This window comes from Ambystoma mexicanum, chromosome 1q (assembly GCF_040938575.1).
Source record: "Ambystoma mexicanum isolate Mex_15411 chromosome 1q, UKY_AmexF1_1, whole genome shotgun sequence".
NCBI lineage: Eukaryota > Metazoa > Chordata > Amphibia > Caudata > Ambystomatidae > Ambystoma > Ambystoma mexicanum.
Genome location: NC_090922.1, coordinates 494,284,964 through 494,307,301, shown reverse-complemented (window position 1 = coordinate 494,307,301; position 22,338 = coordinate 494,284,964). Strand labels below are relative to the sequence as shown.

General features: G+C 45.6%; 1 long non-coding RNA gene across 1 annotated transcript in view; it reads right to left on the bottom strand.

The window, feature by feature from the left end:
• Positions 1–14,398, bottom strand: part of LOC138521608 (uncharacterized) — a 32,815-nt gene extending 18,417 nt beyond the window's left edge. The window contains exon 1 of the long non-coding RNA XR_011283082.1: positions 14,277–14,398. This is a non-coding gene — a long non-coding RNA (uncharacterized lncRNA). The remainder of the gene's footprint in view (positions 1–14,276) is intronic.
• Between the last annotated feature and the right edge of the window lie 7,940 nt (positions 14,399–22,338).

Sequence of the window (22,338 nt, the reverse complement as noted above, 5' to 3'; positions counted from 1 at the left end):
TATAATGTATAACTGTAATCTGTATATAATGTACTATGTAACTGTGTCCGGAAGCGCCCTTTTACCTCCGGGTCTGGAGCGCTATATAAATAAACAAAACAAACAAACGTTGTTGCCTTCATCTGAATCTGGAGTAAAATGTTGTGCTTTGCAAATCTTTCAAATGTCCAAAACATTTGAGCATACAAAAAACATCTCTTAAATTACAATTAGTTAATTTAAAAATCTACCATTAAATCATATACTTCACATGATCCTGATAATCTGATTCTTCATCATTTGTCATTCAGGGTGGTATATTGATCTTAGATTCAGGTCAAAATGCAAACTTTTGGAAAACGCCTGGTTTACATCTGGTAATCCCTATTACCCCGAATCTCCCCCCTCATCAGTTTACTCACTATAAAGAGGCGCCGTCTACCTCAAGACAGTCTACACTAAAGAAACCAAAGAACGGGCCTGCATGAACCCGCCGCCCCCCCCTTAGTCCCTCCCCTTAAGGGGGACCAATAAGAAGAGGCAGACCACAGCCAGTCCTCCTGGATACAATCGCATCACATGATGCTGTTGCGACATTCATGGAGGGAAGGGTGGGGAGGCAGGCATGGGGGTTTACATGCATCATCTCGGCATTCACTCATACTCCTCCCCCACATGTCCTGCCACACTTTCATGATTCCTTGAGAAAGAAGAATATATGTGCCTGGCATATAAGCTACAACAGTCCAGAAGTGCAGCACCTTATTCCGTGTGATGAAATACGTGAAGCCACGCGCTGAAGCTACACTGGCCGGATTCGCCACAGTAAAGCCCTCTCAACCCTCAGAGCCCTCAGTGGCCATATCAACTCCAACCAGCAAAGAAGTGCTGAGGCCTGCATGCGCTGCTGCCCTGCCGTCCAGGGGTACTCCCCATGTCTATGCCCCAAATGCTGCCAGACCTCTAGTAGAGTGCACCTGGACCAACAGCAGCCAAGGCACATTTGCCAAATCCTGAAGCGCAGATATCATCACTCAAATCCAGCGACTCCGAGCAGCTCATTCTCCTTCAGTCCCTTTCTGCTCCGTTCAAATGAGGCACAGATATCATCATTATTTTTAAGTGACTCAGTCTTTTCAAAACATCCAACTAAATAAGAGAAGCCAGCCCATTCGACATCCAACAGGATCAATTGAAAGTCTTCCTTTTACATAAGTGATAAAAAAATCTTAAGCAGGTGGCCAGGTGGGAAACCAGGGCATTAGAAAATAACTGGAAGCAAGAAGCCGAAAACAGACGGCCCCATTTCCCGCAAACTCTTCAAAGAAGAGACTCCCGCAGTAACAATGTCGTGATGCACAACCAGTATAACTCATCCTCCGACAGGAGTTTGAATGGAGCGAAATGCAGCTCTTTCATCTCAAGGTCTCCCTAGGGGCATCTAAACGCCTTATTAACCCCCCTTAATACCTTCACTGTAGCAACAGCTTATGCTCTTTGAAATCCTTCTGACAGGTCAGGAATCCTAAATTGTAGATTGCTGACAATATAAAGGATGCACAAAATTGCACAAACAACACTTCTGGGAAGAATGACAATGATGCATGGAAATCTCATTGACAAGGGATCTGCAGGTTCTTTGTACAGCTTCTGCTGTCACACAACTCAGATCTAAGTTCTGTCAGCCTTGCTTTTCAAACCCCATGATTATTGACTGAGCTGGGCCAATTTCAGCCTCACAGCATACAGGATGCAATAGGTGGGGATTCATGGCTAAAATTAGAACTTCACTCACTGAAAGGTCCACAAAGACCAGGAACCACAACCTGCTGGGTCAAAAAGACCTCCATCCTTACATTGGATACTGGGCACCGTTAAGGAGACCGATGCCGGTAATACCTTACCGCCCTACTAAAAGGTCCCTTAGCGGGTCCCTCCAGTAACGCCTGGTCTGACCAGGCGTTATGGACGGGACCGGTTAAGGGACCAGGGTGCAAATAATGGACTTGACATACGCGAGCCCGTTATTTACGCACTCCCCATTCCCATTGAACCCTATGGGGGCTCAAATGGGGAATGGCATTTTCAATGGGGACTTACCAGTCCTGCAAAGGTCGGACTACACCAGTAAGTCCCCATTGAACCAAACCGGATTCGGTACCGGTATGGGAGGCAGTCATGGCGCAAGTAGCGCCATGACTACCACCATACTCAGAATGACCCCCCCCCCCGTGTGTATTTGAGGAAAAGGCAGGCAAGCATACATCCGATCTTGGACCAATGAATGGAAAGAGAATTCAGTTCCCTGCCAGATGATTTTGCGGCTGGCAACAAAAAACTTGAACCACTGCAGTGCTGTGAAAAGTTCCAGAATAATATGCTTACTCCCACTTACTCCCACTTATCCTTTCTTTTAAAAGTCCCCTCGGGGTTTATTGCAATCAGGGATAGTAGGGCCTTTTCCACACAAGTAAAAACCAGTTTGGTCAGATCTTTCTTTTTTCCCCACCCCGCGGTTGATGTAGGTCATGCCCACAATATTGTTTGTGCGAATCAACATGGGTGTGCCCTTGATTGAGGGGGTAAACACCATAAGAGCCTGGACGATGGTAAAAAGCTCTTTCTGGTAAGAGGGTAACACACATTCTTTCCTTAAGTCCATGGGACAACTGTGCCCTATATGTTTCTCCTGAGCCAATTGGACTGGCTCTGATTGTCAAGACCTCATTGACCAAAGGATACAAAACCATTAATTTTCCCACTGCTCTGTCATAATCCACATTTGGAGATATCTTCTGATGTATTTTCATACGGAAATCTTGGGTCTTTAAATTAAAACGTTTGCATTGAATCAGAAAAAAAACATTGTCACCATATCTTATTGAACCTTGAGCCAGAACCTCACTCATGATATGTGTTGCCTTGTGACAACAACGACTGTAAACTGTCTCTCAATTTCTAGAACTGCCTTGTATGAAAAGAGTGCAGACCAAAGTGTGTGGCCAGAGATGCAACCAGAAAATCCATTCTATGGACAAAGTGGAGCTGAGACTTCATGTCCAACTGACTCAAGCAGTACCCCCGACAGCCACATTCCTACAATGGGCAATGATGAAGTGATTGCCTGAACATGGATTCAGATGAATTCCCTACAGATGTAGAATTCCAACAATCACAGTGACTTGCTTTGCAACACCTAACATATAGGTCCACACACCATCTACCCCCCACCAAACCGGATACTCTGCAATATCCTCTCACTTTCCCCTCCCCTGGTTGCTTGTAGATCAATAGCTGCCAAATGTTATACTCTGACCTTCTTAGCTCCCTTCTCCCTTGTATCTCAGCTTTCCAAAGCTAGGTCCGTGCTCAATTAGTTGGCCAGAGATGCAACCAGAAAATCCATTCTATGGACAAAGTGGAGCTGAGACTTCATGTCCAACTGACTCGAGCAGTACCCCCGACAGCCACACTCCTACAATGGGCAATGATGAAGTGATTGCCTGAACATGGATTCAGATGAATTCCCTACAGATGTAGAATTCCAACAATCACAGTGACTTGCTTTGCAACACCTAACATATAGGTCCACACACCATCTACCCCCCACCAAACCGGATACTCTGCAATATCCTCTCACTTTCCCCTCCCCTGGTTGCTTGTAGATCAATAGCTGCCAAATTGTATACTCTGAAATATACTCTAAATAATAATAATAATAATTAATAATATTAAAAATAATAATAATAATAATAATTAATACTATGGCAGTTGTGAGACAAAGTGGCAAGACATCATACTGAACATTCCATCTTTGTGTGGAAAAGCAGATAGTCTTCTGTTGACAATCAATAATTGGTAAATGGTGATATACATCTTCTAGAACCAGCTGTTTCAATGCCGTATAAGGGGACATCCCCGTGGACGAATCTTCTCCTGTGGACAACTTAGGCATCGACACTGTCTCATTGTCGGTAGAGAGGAGTGTCCCTTCGTGGATGAGTGTCTCGTAGAGGGGGCCTTTCATCCATCAGTTGTGCCGGAGGAGGGATTGGCTACCACCCGCTCCGTGGACGAGGATTTGGGATCGGGCCACTTACCTTTGGTCCCCATGGCCTCCAGATGCCGGCTATTGTGCCTCTTGGATGCCTTGCAGCCTGCCTCAGACTCCTTGACACTCCTTTTCTTGACCTTTTAGTGGGTGACGATCCTCTTTGAACTGATGAAGCTCTTATTTTAGGAGCTTACTTCTCAGTGGCCCCATGAGATGATGCATGGGCTGTCTTCACAGATTCTTCATCTGAAGAAGCACCCTTACTCTCCAAGTGGAGGAGGAGCCTTCTGTGTCTGTCTTGGAGGGTCTTCTGAGTGAAGGTTTTACAAATATGACATTCATGAATGGCATGTGGCTAGAGACAGTAGATGCACTCTGTGTGTGTATCCCTGACAAAAATAAGCTTCTTTTTGCATTTCAAGCAGTCCTTAAAGAGAGAGGTCTTCCTCTTGGAAGTACCTCCTATGCCTGGGTCTGCCATGGACATGAGATACCTTGTGGAGGTCCTTCTCTCGATGAATTCAGGCACAGCGAAAGAGACCTTGCGCTCTAAAACATAGAATGTGTTGAGCAAGTGGGGCTCTTTCAGGAAATCGTTTTCTAGAAAAGATAAAACTACAAAAACTGCTCACGATTAAAGAAAGCTCAGAAAGCTGATGTGGATTCCCATAGCCTGCTAGACTGCGGTGAAAGATCTGTAGATGGCTGCCTGGGGTGGCACGTAAGCCCTGCCACCTCACTGGCTAGCGTCATAAAGGACCAAAGTGAGTTGGAGAGACTACATAAGCGAGTAACTGTACAGGCAGAATAGGCAATCTGTATTGCTTTTTCCTATATATAGTTTTAAATAACCGAGGATTACGATGGGGAATATACGAGCATGTGAATCAATAGTGATTGGTTGGCATTCTCCCCCAACCTTGGACATTCGGCTCGTTAACAGCACGTAAGAAAAACAAAACTGCCGAGAACAATGTCAGACAACTGCCTACTTGCCCAATTAGTCTAACATCTCTCATCAATTAAGCCCGCAGCCAAGGCTTCTTCTTTGTACTTGGCCTTGCTGGATTTTCTCTTCTCTGGAACATTAAAGGGAGTTAAGGTACATCGTTATCTTCATCTAGAGCTTATGAACATGCCTTGTTTTCTGGTCTTGCACCACGTGTGAAGAGACCATGATTTTGTCCATCTCACTTTTCTATTTAGTGCTATTTGATTCAATTAACCTAGGTGTCATTACTCTTTTCGGCCTCTGCAGACTTGGTTGCTTCGTCTTACATAGGCTTTCTATCTTTAATTGTTCAATACTTGGCATTCGCATATGTTCACTCATTTACTTAATCTAAGAGAAATATGTTCTGCGTACATTGCTTATCCTTGTTGACTCCCTATGTACCCTACAGTTGCTTCTTACTGTGGCATCCTTGATCCTTGGCCAACAGTTATTCTTTGTTCATGCACAAATTTGTATTTCCAGCGTCTGTCACTTCTGCTGCCCTGGTCGCTCTCCTTCAAGCTTTTCACTTACTTTTAGTGAGAGCTGACATCCATCTTTTCAGCATGGCAGCTTTACCCGTGTTATATTTTCTACTGCAGCAAGCTTCTATATAACTCATCTACCTTCTGTTTCTGCTTATATACATTTACTACACATCTAGTTACTCATCTTCTTTGTATATATGGTTTCTTATTACTCGTATATATGCTTGCTCTCATTTCTTCAGTTACATCTTCATTCTTCTGGCATTCACATGTTGTTTCAGTGTGTCATTGTGTCTTCTCCTTATGACATCACTTTGCATCTGTCAAATTTCCTTTTCAGCTCTTCAATATCCATCGGTGTCTGTAGATTTCCAGCTACCACTTCAGTTTGAGGGTACATTCCGTACATTGTCTGAGTGCATAGCGTCTCTCATATATTCGATGTGGTACAAGCACAGTGTCTTCTTGCTCTTCATCCGAATGTCGGAGGTGAGGGGGCAGGTTCTATCAATGAAATACACGTCCGCTTCTCTACAGCACAATGAAGATTCATGTGCTGTATCCCAACTTCCCAAAAAAGTACTCACTCACTTCGTGCCTAGACACACTTGTGTACAAGTGCGTTATAAATGCCCTATCATATCATATCATCTTAACCACAATACTCGTATTAAGCCTTATTAAGCTTCTTCAATCACCTGCAATGTGAAACTGCCAGACCCCCATGAACAGCACATCAGTCTAATTACACACCTGTGTTCATTTCAATTTTATTCTGAACCAAACCAATACATGCTGACACGTGGTCCAATCACAATAGATGATGGATTCAAAATTTCCTAACTAGTAAACCTCTGTGTCTCTTGCACGTCATCTTGATTTTCCCAACATACTTCTCATTTAGTAACGTGATCCTTATTATATGCTCAAAATAAAGCTACTTCTCAGGTATAACATAGACACTCGCAACGTTGGGCCTCATTACAAGTTTGGCGGTAGCCTTGCCGTTAAAACCGGCAGGCTGCCGCCAAACTTATGAAATTCTCTGTCGCCCGCGAATGGGCAATTACCGGGTCGTTACGGCCTTGCCCATTCGCGGACGTCTGCCAGAATGAAATGCTCCCCATTCCCATTGAGCCCAATAGGGCCCAATAGGGCTCAATGGGAATGGGGAGGTCGGATGCACCGGCACCATTCCGAATGGTGCCGGTGCATCCAACATGCTCTGCTCCCGGGTGCCGGTACACTCACCAGGTCAGACCTGGTGGGTGGGAACGCACCAGCCAGCAGAACTCGTAGTTTGCCGGTCCAGTAACAACGGTAACGGCAAGCTTACCATTGTTAGCGGACTGGCAAACTTATAATGAGTCCCATTCTATTCATATTAAGTAAACGTCTACCTCTCCTGGTCGCTTTGTTCCAAGAAGAACGTAATGTATTGATTCATCTGAAATTTTCAATAATTAACGATTGATGTTCTGATTATGCAACTAAACCTTTGAAAAAATGATGTCCTAATGAATGTACCACGCTGATGCTGCAAACTTAGGTGGCCTCTGTACCTAATACGCACTCACTGTTCTGAAATGGGGTAAACCAGGGATTTTCTCCCATCGCAGGTTTCTCAAACTTAGGTGGCCTCTGTACCTAATACACACTCACTGTTCTGAAATGTGGTAAACCAGGGTTTTTTCAACCCTCGCAGGATTCTCAAACTTAGGTGGCCTCTGTACCTAATACGCACTCACTGTTCTGAAATGTGTAAACCAGGGTTTTTTCTCCCCTCTCAGGATTCTGAAACGTAGGTGGCCTCTGTACCTAATACGCACTCACTGTTCTGAAATGTGGTAAACCAGGGTTTTTTCTCCCCTCGCAGGTTTCTCAAACTTAGGTTGCCTCTGTACCTAATACGCACTCACTGTTCTGAAATGTGTAAACCAGGGTTTTTTCTCCCCTCGCAGGATTCTCAAACGTAGGTGTCCTCTGTACCTAATACGCACTCACTGTTCTGAAATGTGGTAAACCAGGGTTTTTTCTCCCCTCGAAGGATTCTCAAACTTAGGTGGCCTCTGTACCTAATACGCACTCACTGTTCTGAAATGTGGTAAACCAGGGTTTTTTCTCCCCTCGCAGGTTTCTCAAACTTAGGTGGCCTCTGTACCTAATACGCACTCACTGTTCTGAAATGTGGTAAACCAGGGTTTTTTCTCCCCTCGCAGGATTCTCAAACTTAGGTGGCCTCTGTACCTAATACGCACTCACTGTTCTGAAATGTGTTAACCAGGGTTTTTTCTCCCCTCGCAGGATTCTCAAACTTAGGTGGCCTCTGGTAAACTAGGGCTTCCCGCTCACTTCCTGCCTGCGTGCAGTCGTATCGTCTGTCTTCCCCCCCACTCCCTCCTACTCCATGGTGCTCTCTATCTCGCCTATCTTCTCTAACTGCTTCTCTATTGACTATCCTGCTCTCCTCACTAAATCTGGTAGGAAAAAGTTTAAAAAGGACATCCTGGTCTCCAACCCAGGCCTCCCTATCGCTGACATCTACACTAGTGCCTGCTCGAAGGAAACTCTCACTGACATCCTCTTTTTCGTGCCTTCGCCTGACCTATGGACCCTTCATATGGTCTCTGTGCTCTCTCCTTTCTCCTATTCTCCCATTAATGGTGGCACCCGTTGGGATGTCCTCTTTGCCTCCTTCCACTCCTCTAAGGCCATCATTAATGTCTAACGCTAATGGGACCGTCTTGGTCCAAGGCCCTCAGGCCAACCTTCACCTCGTTGATAGACACTTCCCATGCCTCATAAACTTCCTTTCCTCTCCTGCTGTCCCCCCTCCTCTGTCCTCGGCTACCTTGCCTCTACCCTCCCTCCCTGCCCCCTCTCTTGCTCCTTCTTCACCTCCCTCTACTACACCTCCACAGGGCGTACCTCTGATCTGTACCCCTCCCCGGAAGTCCTTCAAGGATAGCAACCTTCTCCACATTGCCACTCTTAACTCTCGCTCTGCAATCAAGCATTCTTCTGATATCTGTCACCTTCTTGAGGAACTGGACCTTGACGTCCTCGGTCTCACTGAGACATTGTTCACGGCCAGCTCTGTCACCAGCTTTGACACACTCCTACCTGACGGTTACAAGATCCTCTCCGTGCCCAGGCCCAACCGTGCAGGGGGGGTGTAGCCCTTATCTTCCCTGAGTGGATTCCTGCCACTGTCACTCCTACGCAGACCTACTCCTCTTTTGAATGCCTTGTCTGCCGCCTCTCTCTCTCCTAGCCATTCCCTTACCGTGGCTACTATCTATCGGCCATTGGTCAAATCTCCTCCTTCCTCTCTGAGTGGGATGACCTCTCCTCCTCACTCCTGTCCTCAACCACTCAACTCCTCTTTCTTGGTGACTTCAACATCCACTTGGATGCCTCCTGTCCCCCCACGGGACTCTTTTGTGACCTCTGCGACTCTCTCTCACTCTCTATTCTCCCGTCTGGGCCTACTCATTCTGCAGGTCAAACTCTTGATGCTCTGATCTCTTCTGACCTTCCCCTCTCCGTCCCTCTCTCCACTCCTCTCTCCTGGAGTGATCACTTTCTCCTATCCTCCCACCTCACCCTCCCTACCCCACAGGCAAAGCCACCCTCATCACTGCCACCCACCTTCTCGGTCATCTGACCCATGAAGTGCGTGTCAGTTGAGGCTTTCGCTGCCACCTTCTCACACCCCGTCCCCCTTCGGCTGACTCCCACCCTGACACAGCCCTCTCCATGCTCCACTCTGCTATATCTGATACTCTTGATATCCTTGCCCCTGTCATGAGAATCCGCCTGAAGCCCAAAGCCAAATGTAACTCCTGGTATGACTCGGAGCTTGTCACCCTTAAACGCAAGTGCAGGGTGGCAGAGAGGAAATGGCATGCTTCATGTTCATCCTCTGACAAACTGGCCTGCCGCCTGCTCCAAAGGCAATACCGTCACTCCGTTATCATCAAGAAGAGAGCCCTTATCCAAGCCCGCATCTCTGCAGCATCTAAGAACTCGGCTGAAAATCTGCAAGGAGCTTGCCAACCCTGCTGCAGTCTCTACCTCTCCTGTCCCCTCCCAGGCCCTCTGCACTGCACTGGCCTCTCACTTCATCTCTAAAACTCAGGACATCCTGTCCTCACTCTCCTCCTATCACCTCCCTCCCGCTCTTCCTGGCTCTTCCTCTGGCCCTTCTGCAGCCACCCCTCCTCCCTGCTTCTCTGCCTTTCACCTTTTTTCTGCTGACGAGGTTCCAGACAAGTCCGATCTATGAAAGTCTTGTCTAAACAGGTTCACCCCTGTTCCTCCAAAACTATCAAGGATCACATCGACTCCCTGGCTCCTGCCCTGGCTGACTTTTGCAACCACTCCTTCGCCTCTGGAGTCTTCCCATCCCCCCTTAAGCACTCCCTTGTGCACCCTCTTCTTAAGAAACCCTCTTCTGACCCCTCCTGCCCGGCTAACTATCGCCCAATCTCCATCACTCCCTTCCTGGGCAAGCTCCTGGAGAAACTGGCCATCTCCCAGCTTAACCTCCATGCTGAATCTGTTGGCAGTCTTCATGACCATCAATCTGGCTTCAGAGCTGCCAGAAGCACGGAAACTGCTCTCCTGAACATCCGTGAGGACCTACTCTTGAACCTTGACTCCAACACTCCGTGTGTTCTCATTCTGCTCGATCTCTCTTCTGCCTTTGACACTGTCAACCATGCCATCCTGCTCAACCGTCTCTGTGATAACCTGGGTATCACTGGTCAGGCTCTGGCGTGGCTGACCTCTTTCCTCTCCAATCGACCCTCCCAGGTCCAACTGGGGTCCTTCCTCTCTGACATCTTTTTCTCCACCTGTGGTGTCCCCCAGGGATCAAATCTCTCCCCCTGGCTGTTCAACCAGTATGTGGCACTCCTTGCCCACCACATCGCCGCTCTCTGCCCCAACTTTCAGTGCTATGCGGACGATACCCAGCTCATTTTCAGGCTACCCTCGGCCTCCTCCTCTCCTTCTCTCATCTCTGACTGTCTGTCTGCTATCCAGGAATGGTGTGCGCCAATGACCTCTGCCTTAATGCCAGTAAGACTGAGATTCTACTCATCGGCACACCCACTCCCTCCTTCCCTGCAGCTCTCTGGCCAGCCTCTCTTGGCCCTCTTCCTGCTCCTACCTGCAAGGTAAAAAACCTCGGGGTTATCTTCGACTCCACACTCTCCTTCTCTCCTCATATATCTGATGTCTCTAAGAAGTCACACTACCAGCTGCACCTCCTCAGAGGTATTCTTCCCTTCCTCTCCTTCCCCTAGTAGCTAACTGTCTCACGAGCCCTGGTTCTCTCAAAGCTGGACTACTGTAACAGCCTCTATCTTAATCTGCCTGCCTCCACTCTCCGCCCTCTGCAACTCATCCAGAACAGAACTGCGAGACGTGTGCTTGGCCTCAAGCCCAGGGACCGTACCTCTCCAGGACTGAAGTCTCTACACTGGCTCCCAGTGGCTGCGAGGATAAAGTTCAAAACCCTCTGCATTGTCCACAAGGCCTTCTGGGGCCTTCTGGGGCCTGGGGCCTAAATACCTTCAACTCTCTCTTCCTAAATATCTTCCTTCCCGAGCCCTTCGCTCATCCGTCTCCAACTCCCTCAGGGCCAGCCGCTTCTCGAAGCAACGAGCTGGGGGTAGATCTCTCTCCGCGGCAGGGGCCTTCCTGCCTCCCTGAAACTTGAGGAGAACCATCTCCAGTTCCGGAAGCACCTCAAAACCTTCCTCTTTGCTTCTGCTTTCTCTCTCCCTCTCCCCTGCTAATTCTTCGCTGAATCTGCACCGAATCTGCAACTGGGCCACTCTCACCGACCCCGGTCCTGGGCCCAGCCACTCTCCACTTGCACTGCCTCCCTGGCAACCCCTGCACTGCGGGACTGTCTCTGTATCCCTACAGCCCCCATTCCCAGCACTTGTCTGCACTTACCTTGCACTTGCCACTAGCTGGCCCTTTATTTATTTTATTCTACTTACCTTGTACTGCTCTTCTCCCCTCCCCTTCCCCATGCACTTTCTCCCTTCCCCCTACCCCTGCACTGGGGGATCTGAATGACACCTGGCCTAGTAGGATCGTTGTCTGTCTTCCCCTGTTCCCCCCTCCCTGCCTCGTCGCGCCTTGAAACACTTGTGTATAGGCGCGTTACAAATGCCATATCATATCATATCATACCGTCTTTTAATTACCAGAGCCATATTCACAGATCCTTTACTAACTCTCTCTCAGCATGATAACGCAAGGTGATACAGTTTCAAATATTTATATCGTATTGCTGCTAATATAATCCTGGTTTATTTCAACCAATTTAGGACATCCAATCATACCTTTGATCTCAAATCGCTATAAGATTATTTTTTAGTAGGGTCAATTGTGAGGTAGGAGATACATCATTAGAAACAAACGGGTGATGTCAGAGGTGACTAGGAGGCAATTATTCCCAGGAAATGTATTCTAACCTTAGTTACCAATTGGTACAACTTTTAGCATGTGAATGTAAGTTTCTGTTTGGTGCGGGTCACCTTACTGCGGTCTAAATACTGTTGTAAAGGGCGCCAGAGCCCACGTTTTACAATAAAGGAATTAAGAAAATCTGGGGTCACAAGGGGTGTCACCTATGCAGTTGGGAAAAACAATGGACTATGACCCCACAGAAGTTCCAGGGAGAGCTTCCAGGCAGGCACCAATAAGCACCCCTCCAAACAAAGAGGAAATGGACTCACCCATCAGAGCCCGGGAGTTCAGAAGTGTAGGTAGAGGGGGGAACAGGACATGGTGGCAAGGAAATCGGAGGGTAGAGCTCTGGAGTAAGAGGGTGGGGGAGGTAAGTGCCTGGGGTATCATCAAGGGAGACCTATGCCACAGAACGTAATGCTGTAGTAAGGAGCCCAGCGATGAGGAAACCCTGATCCCTTTTATGTTTTAGCCTTTATGTATGTTCACAGTTATCCAGGAAGCTGTAGACTGTCTGGGTGGAAAGTCAATTCTGTACAGGCCTAGCTTCACACACAATTTCAGGCTTGATGTGTCACATGTGCAATCCGTCATGGTCCTTAAATAAATTATGGCATCATTTCATTTGGATTCTTTCAAGTTGAACTCAATCAATAGACGAGCATTGTCGGAGGATGGCAGGAATAATAGCTTGAGCAGAAAGGCCAACCTTTCGGCACTACCCATATGGGCAGTTGTCAACATTCAAAATCTATGCTCGACTCTTAAGTTTCAGACCTACACAATTTTGATTGGATGATACGGCCAAAAAAAGAAGCAGAAAGGAAGGGAGGCAAGAAAAAAGGATTTATCGTCAGAGGAAACTTGAAGCACGGGAAGAATCTCCATTTCAGTATCTATTTATTTTTCTGACCATTATTCGATTGCTTCTTTTCCATTAAAGGTAATTTTATAAGCACAATATTGAAGGAAAGTCAAATGTAAAAGTAATGTAAATCGGGGATGAAAAAAGTCAAAATAGAATTGCAATCTATTACATTAAAACCATAATAACACTAAAGATTGCAAATATAATGGTTAAAAAAGATTCCAAAGAGTTATGTACTTTTTAAAAAACAAACAATGCTTCACAGTAGCCCTACCCTGCGTATCACTGCCCATTCTGAACGTCTTTATGCCAACGTCGTAAATGGGGTGGGTGAGGCCTACACCCACATGGTTCCCTTTGACCCAGAAGCACTGATCCTGTCTGTTTTCCCACTTATTCAGGTTTCTGGCTGCTTATTCTAAAGTTCAACTTATTATCTGTTCTGCATTTTGAAATTAGAGATGCCTGGGCCAATTCACATAAAGTGGCACAAGTAAAAAAAAAGAAAAAAGCACAGGGATGTGCTTCGTTCTCTTGTGAGACTTTAGGAACCGTGCGGGGCACATTATACTCAAAGATGGTCTGCACATCTCAGGGAGACTGCTGTAGCACCAAAGATGCACTGGACAGCCACCCTGTAAACATTACTGTTGGAAGAACTCTCCCAACACTAATGTATACCGGGCTCCCTGCACCCACGAGGGAGCTGGGAGCTTATACCTCCTACAGGTATAGAAATGGAAGTGGGACAACAGCAGTTCTTACTGATTTTCTAAATGAAATGCACAAACGTGTCAGTAATTGCCCTGTCCTCCGTTGTGGATCCCTGTGTGTCAGGTCTGAACAGGCAGCTTTGTGTACTGCTCATCCGTTTGTGAATACATGATGTGCTTTAAACTACACCAACATGCCCCCAGATGTGTGTAAATGTGAAAAAGAGGGATCAAAGCAGGCGAGTGCATCTGGGCCAACATATGTCTTGAGAATTGGCCCCTCTGTATTTCTTTAGCGTGTTCATGGTCTAGAAGCAAGGTAGTAAGGATCATTCAGATCCCAGGGTTATACCAATCCTCTCAAACGAGTGTGCTACCTGATTGGCGTCAGAAAGGGTCATTGTATGTCTTTAAGGGCCAGCACTTGGATCACACCTTCCTGGACTGCGACACCATTTAGGGACGGGGAGGACTTTGTGATTCACCACCCAGCCCATTTCTTGAAACGTGGCCACAGAGGGGAAACCATCTCTGATCCATATACACACCTGTTTCTCCATCCAGTGCCTTAGACATTCCACAGACAAATAAAACATGCAAGCAAATTGGTCAAACAAGAGAGCATTTGGGTCGTATGGGTCATACCCCACTGAGCTATCAGTGATATAATGGTAAGAAGTTTGCATACAAACGACTGGACCAGCATTGCAGTTGTCTGTGTTGCAGCACTTCCTCGTCATCCGGACCTGGACATCGAACAGGCTCTGGGAGAAGTTGAATCCTTTGCATCCTTTGTCCGGCGAGCATCTCTTGTAAGCCATCAATGTTTGCATACTTCCTGCCAAATCAGAAGTAAAATGTGAGGTCAACTGACTCAGATCCCACCGCGACCCTTGACTTCCCTTGCCCATGGAGGAAAGGTAGTGTCAGACTGATTAGTTTTCAATCGTTTACATTTCCACTTGCAACATACCATAAGTTATTTCAATTCTTAATTGCGAGTGCCAAAAAAATGAGAAGGTCTTCACACTTGTTATCTCATATATGTGCTTTTCTCTTTTGTTATGCTGTTCTTTCTCTCAATTGCAGGTGCCAAAAAAGAAAGGGTCTTCACAATTTCATACATGTGTATTTCACTTTTATTGAACAGTTCTTTCTCTCTACACGTGTTTCACCCCTGTTTGAATCACAGGGGATCATCAGGAGGGATTTTCGTGCTTTTATTTAAAAAAGAAATATTCAAAACACATGTATTATATGATTCAAAACAAGAAAAGTAAAAGAGAAAATAATCTATTCCCAAAACGTTAAGAGAAAAAAAGACACTGGTAATTTGTTCTCACCTTTGTGGTTACTACAGTGATTTGTGTCTAGATATCTTTCTTTTGTCTTATTTGGTTCCATGCAGTGTATTGATTTGTTCTACTATTATTTTACCTTAATTATTAATGTATTCCAATTTTCAGTTTCACAAATATGAATTATTAATGTATTCCAGTTTTCAGTTTCACAAACATGAATGATTGACATGATTTGTCAAAAAAAAAATCTTTTAACTCTGATTCTATGTATTTTCTTTGGATATAATATAAATAGTTTCTTTTGGATGATTGCCCTATTCAAACAAGGAAACAAAGAAATAGGGCACAAAAACAATATAACATGGTTTAATCTAGTCCTGTTTTGCATTTATTGCATAAACGGTATCTAAACCTTGGGGGAATCCAAGGGATTTTAGCGCTTACCTTTAGTTTCCCTGGCAATCTGGGTTTCGCTTCCTGGCTCCTTGTTTCGGCGCGATATCGCGCGTGTTAATATACATCTATTGCGTGTGATGTCATCGCGCTCACGTTTCCGCGAGTGCAATGACATCATCACGCATTTGCGTGTTGCGTGGCGCCCATTTTAGGCGCCCGAACCTAGTGTGCTACATATGTGCACCAAAAACTCACTATTTTTTGTAATAATAGTGTTTGTTAATTTTACAAATATTTCCGGATTATAGTTATTTTATATTCTAGAGTGGCATCAGTACATTTTCTTCGCATTTTCTTTGCTATGATTAATCGCAGGCAAAGTTGCAGTTTTTTGACTTGTGTTATACGCTATATTTCATTGAAGCAGTATTGCTTAGATTATAACTTAAATGAGATAAAAATAGATAAATACATACAAGAGTATATAATAATGAAAACTAGGAGAAATAAGATTTAAAGATGGTAATCAGAAAAAAATAAAAAGAGAGAAGAGGGGAGAAAAACAAATTTTTAAGAGCTAAATAGATCCTGCATGATACGTTTTTGTGAACAAACAAATGCTATTAAATCCAGTTACAAAATTCATTGTCTGAATTCAGTCCAGTGTCACAGGTGTCCATTAGACAAATCCATTTGGAATCCCTTTGCCCTAGGATTTGTTCCTTGTTTCCTCCTCTTGGCAGTTCTTCTATTTTGTCGAGACCAGACTTTTTCAAATGGTCCGTTTTGAGCCCTTGAAGTGCCGTCATCCAATGAAGCGATAGCGGGTATTTCATATCTTGGTTCCTGATGACACGCAAATGTTCAAAAATCCTAATCTTCAAGCTTCTAATTGTACTACCTATGTAAATTTTGGAACAGATACATTCAATAGCATATACCACAAATTTGCTGTTGCAATTGATAAAGTGTTTCATCTTGTATTCTCTTCCATTTGGTAATTCAATTTCTTTCTTTCCATTTTGTACATGAGGGCATAATCTGCAGTTATCACATTTAAATGAACCATGAATAGGCTGCTGATGGAACATACTTCTGATATCTGTTTTTTTAATAGATTTTAGGTGACTAGAGCTCAATTTATTTCGAAATGTTGGAGCATTTCTATAGCATATACCTGGTTTCTCATCAATATGTCTTAATAGAGTATCATCTAGTTTTAGCATAGTCCAATGTTTTTTTAGAATGTTTCTTAGTGTTGAGGAATCTGTACCAATAGATTATTTTCTCTTTTACTTTTCTTGTTTTGAATCATATAATAAATGTGTTTTGAATATTTCTTTTTTATATAACAGCACAAAAATCTCTCCTGATGATCCCCTGTGATTCAAACAGGGGTGAAACACGCGTAGAGAGAAAGAACTGTTCAATAAAAGTGAAAATCACATGCATGAAATTGTGAAGACCCTCTCTTTATTGGCACCTGCAATTGAGAGAAAGAACAGCATAACAAGTGTGAAGACCTTCTCATTTTTTTGGCACTCACAATTAAGAATTGAAATAACTTATGGTATGTCGCAAGTGGAAATGTAAACAATTGAAAACTAATGTAATCCTATCTATGGCAACCTAGATAATATTACAATACCACAGCTGAGATCCAAAAGAAATAACCAAAAATTAATGAACTGGATTTCGCCCAGGGTTAAAGTCCTGTCAAAGGTTGCAATAAGTGTGTAAAACTAGTGTCAGACTGATGGCGAGGGTGAAACTTGGGATGTAGGTCAGACTCATTCATGTACTGAAGGCTGATTTCACAGAGGTGTTAGATGAAGGCTTGTTGGATGCCTGTGGATCCTTGCACTGTCTTGTGTTTAATAATGCTTTAGGTGCAAGTGTTTCGTTGTATAGTGTTTCTTTAGTTTGTGGTTGGTTGGACTTATGTGTTTCAAGGTGTCATAGCTAAGTCAGGGGCTCTCACTGACAGTGATGCCATCGCAGTGTAGAGCCACCAGTGCGTAATTTGTAAGAAAATAAGTCCCAAGGCCCAAAAAATCTTGGCTCACTAATGCCGGCCCTGGAGGCACTGCAGCGCCTGCAGCCCGGCCCAATGCTAGCTTGACCCACCAGCAGTGGCGTCGCTAGGGCGGTGTGGGGGGTCGGGACCCCCCTGTGAAAACCCTGTCCCCCCTCTTGTGCCCCGCACCATTATGAGCAGTGACCATGTTCTCCCCCTACTACTTTTGTCTGTGCCCCCCTACTTTTGTCTTTGGCCCCCTCTGTGCCCCTTCTAAAATTGATTCCTGGCGATGCCACTGCCCACCAGCAACCCATCACACTGCTGCTGCTCCATGTCACATGTTTGGCATGCAGCAACTGCTGGCACACGCTAGTAGGGGATGGATGGGGAAGGAGCACACATGGGTTGAGGAAGAATAATGCTTTTAAAGTTGGAAAAACATTGTTATGGTAGATTTAGTGGTTCTGGCACATCCAGAGGCAAAAGACTGCATTTGAACACGCTTCTAGACCATACTTGTACCTTTACTTCAGAGGCTCAAGAAATGTGCCCTTGACAATTTCTCTTTCTCCTGAGCCAAAATAAAGAATCGGCTCAGGCCGGACATTCAAGCACTGCCGTTTCCCAAGTCACAGCTAGGCAGACACACCCACACAGCGTCCGTGGCTATGCAGGTTGTTAAGGTGCTCAGGTTACAAACACATAATAGAAGCTGCACTAGAATAGTGTCATAATTATAATGCAAAAAGAAGTTATTGCCCCCCACAAAAGTAGGTTTGTACCCCACCGTCTCTGAAGATAGCGCCTCTCCCAACATTTGAAGGGTTACCCCACCGAACCCCATCGAAATTTAGATTGTGTTGCGCTCCTGGTGCTCTACCAGGCTAACCTGTCGGGCACTAGGCCAAGAGCTGGCCGGACATGACCTCAACTGACTGGCATCCAATACTGCCTGTGCTTAAGGGAGCTACCAGCTCCAGCGAGCAGGCTCTTGAGTAGCTGTGCACGGCGCTGGAAGAGATGCAACACCACTGTAGTGAGGAGCAAACGCTCACCATGGTTTCAGGCAGATGTGGGTTCTGTGACACTGAGCCTGCCAATTCACATTCCTGTAATCCATTTGCCACAGCCTGAAATGGCTTTCCATTCAGAAGACAGGGACATTCCTACATTTAGTTTCACACATTTGCCCAAAGGCAGGAACAATGAGGAAATCATTGCTTGAAAGCAGAGCACCCATATACCAATGACTCCATGCGTGGGCTCCTTATTTAAAGGGTAAGGTTTTCTTTATTAACATGTGAATACTAATGTAAAGATCCATATAGTACAATCATGTTTCTGTCTATAGCGTGTGCTTAGAATATGCAGACATGGACTGAACTAGAGCTTACTTTAGTTTAGTTTTAGCCACTTAATAACAACGTTATTAAAACAGTTGTTGTTGCCTTCCTTGCATTTCATTTAGCCAGTTCCTGTTGCAACCCAAAGTGTTTCATAGCTTCATTGTTAGGCTATTAATCTTATGAGGCTCGCCAATTTGTCTTTAATGGTGCACAGCTTGGTCATGGACTGTATGTATTAAAAATCTACAATTCCGAGTAAATAACCAAAAGGTGTGTTGTAGCCTGTAAATAGATTCCACGTGTATCCCATATTACAACAAGTAGGCGTCTTCTCACCAGGTGCAAACATCTGTCTGCATCAGAGAGGCCAAAAACTAACAGGGGCAGAGTGAGGCCGGTGTATGCATGGGGTAAAGAGCCTAATGCTTGACTGGGGCAGGACGGACAGTAGTCAGCAGAGAAGAGAGGCTAGTCTCAAACAGGTAAAGAGAATCCAGGATTTGAAAAGGACATAGGCTATAGGATTTGACAGGTTGCCAGCAGAGAGGCCAATGGCGGAGGCAGAAGAGCCAATGTTAAACAGATCCATAGAGTCCAGTACCTGACAGGGGTAGTAGATATTGCATTGACCGACACTGGCAGAGACTTGCGTGCCACCTCAGAGGCAAGTGCCTTACTGGGGCAGAGAGTCCAGTGTTGGACAGGGACAGGGGCAGAGAGGCTAGTGTTTGATAGAGCAGAAAGGGCGCCATGTGTCATAACAGGACAGAAATTATTCGGCCGAAGTGGGGCAGAGATCCCAGAGTCTAAAAGTGGAAGGAAGTCTGCAGTCCGTCAGGATGTAGAGTCCAGTGCCTAACCGAGACAGCAACTTCCATGCGTGCCATGGGAAGTGACTAGGTTATCATCAAAGGGACCGTAGACAGACCTTTGGGTGGGGGCAGATGCTAACATCTGACAGGGGCGGAGAAAGAGGCACTGAGTGCCCCGCTGTTTTAGAGCAGTGAGACTATTCAGAATATCTAAACAATTACACTTGTGTGTGTCTGCAGAAAAGCTTGGGGGTCTTGTTTTGTGCTAATGCTTGTCTGTGCCAGGTTCATCTGCGATGCCAGTGTGTTATTGCGTGCATGGGATCTATATGAGGTGCGAACAGAGCGCCGGGCGCCCATTGTAAATTAATCCCAGTACACTCCCAGCAACAAGTAATGACATTAATCGAAGCACTTTTGTAAACATTCCGTGTGCATTGTATTCAGATTGCAAGAGCCCTGTAGCATATGAAAAACGGTGAGAAAAGGAGCAGCCGGCCAGCCATCACTCCAGCGTGCTGTCCACACCTGGCTTAGGAACAGACAAAACTGGGCTTGGCAAGGTTTAAAGATCAGGGCTGTTGATTAGTGTGTGCGCCACAGACTCCACTTACACTGCCTGTGGCCTGCCCATGTGGACCAGCCAGTGCCAGAGTGTGGTCTCAGACTCACTGAGTGTGCGCCCCCCTGCACCACGTCGGCACCCTGCAGGCCAGGCAAGAAAAAAAATAAGCTAGTGACCGTGTGCTGGAGCATTACAGGCAGCGCGCTGCCTCGCACGGGCAGGCTGCAGAGTTTTAAATGATTAGGCAAGTTAGGGAGTTCTGCTGTTGTGCTGTAAAAATGAGTGCCGGTGCCCAAAAAAGAGTGCTGCTGGTGATGCCCACCAGCAAACACCGGCGCAAATTAAGCATTGGCGGTACTGAACCACCAATCCTCTGCCAACCTGAAATCCTGTTCTCTGCAGTGGATACTGCAGATAACCAGCAAAAGTCGCCTGTCTGCACTGGGGAGGAGGAGTCTGTGAACCCTAGCGGCTCCAATTCCAGTAGTAGCTGGAGGGCCTGCTTTAGTAATATGGTTATCCGTGTTACCAAAGTGCTTTCCGCAGATATGGATTTTCCAAAGTAATGGACTAAGGAAGAAGGGATACTGAATGTCAGTGGGAACAGGGTATTTTGTAGTTGATGACAGTGGGATAGCAGGGAAATTCTCCCAGGGAATCGGGCTGATATATAGTCAGTCCTTTGAATTGGCTAGCAAGGTGAGCCAAAAGAGCTGCAGATGGGTCACCCCTGAACATCATATGATTGCAATGGTTTAGATACCAGGTGGAATAGTGTTGGGCACTGGGTCCAAGGTGCATGAGCATGATATGTGCCCTGCAATGGGTGTTGTGGAGGCCTACCACTCTCCAGGGTCTCTCCTTAGGAGACAGGATGGCAGTTTGGGTGCCGGAAGCCAGTAGTGAAACGCGAGGTCTTCATCAGTTTAACAGCATGGCCATGAGGCTACAATGACTGTTGTTATCCTGTGCCGTGACATTTCCATTGTTCTAAATGTTAACAGTGAATACTGATCGGTCTGTGGACTTTGATGGAATGTCTGATGTTTGGCCAACAAGCACCCCTAAAACTTGAAGAGGGGCTAGTGCCTTTTGAAGTCTTCAGAGCACACGTGCCTATCGTGGTGCAGAAAGGGGAGACGCTTTTTTGAATGTTCTGTGCGTGCATAGCATTGGTCACAGCAAAGGATATTGGGCTTTTGATCCAGATTTAGTTTTTGAAGCGTTGCAAGCTCATCTGCAGCATAATGAGTTGTGATGGGTAATGTGCCAGCACCTGGCACCAGATGTAACTAGGATTCTATCACTGGGGCACGGTATGGTAAGTAGCAAGACCTCTCAACCCTGAAAAGTAAGTATAGTTGGATGGTGAAAGAAGGTGTAAGGTCAATGGATGTGAGAAGCAGGGTGACAGGTGATTGGCGAGTTCAGGGGTCAGGAGGCCAGATCATCTTGGTTAGCAGTGCTTATGAAGTTCCGGGTCAGCATATTCTTTTGTCTGCATTATTCCTTCTGACAGTTGTGCCCATGCACCTCTAGGTCTCTTCACTGTCCTGCTCAAACCTGTGCCTTTGTCTATCCTGGAGCTTAAACATTCACTCACATAGATACAGTCACTCACTTGCAAGCTTATTTTCTGAAAGTCGGCCCAGTAATTTTAATACTCGTAAATGCTTTATCTTTGTACACATGTCCACACTGCTCTTTGATTTGCTTTAAAAGGCATCAGATCGTTCCTAGACTTGCCCATAGAGCAAATAAGGTATATTGGTCATTCACTGACAAATGTCTAGGGAGGTGATTCAGTGTGAGTGCTGCACTCGATCCCTTATTTCACTGGGCCCAGGGAAATGTATTACAGGATAGAAGCAGCCATCTTGGTCTCCTGCCTCTTTTCACCTTTTTTCCCTCATCTAAGTCCCTTCCTCAGGTCACGTGCAGCAATGACTCCCAGACAACTGTGCCTCTCATTCAGTCAATTTACTTTTAACACTTGTAGACAGGGTCCTAGAGTCTTCAGCATCCAGAATCCAGTGCACCCACAGTACCATAAAGACCTCTACAAAACAAAACTGCAGGGACAAAGGACAGCACAGGGGCAATGCGTTTTTCTTGGAAGCAAGACAACGTGGTGCAATACGGGTTTGAATCCCGAACCTGCGCTTAGAAACCACTCACTGGTATTAAACTCGTTAAAAATCAACAATAAAATAAAACACTGCACTGGTAGTTGCTAATGATGTAGAGCGGATGCAGAAACAGGGACAGGGGAGGTGTTGGCCAGAAACCAGGAGGAGTGTCACTATGATA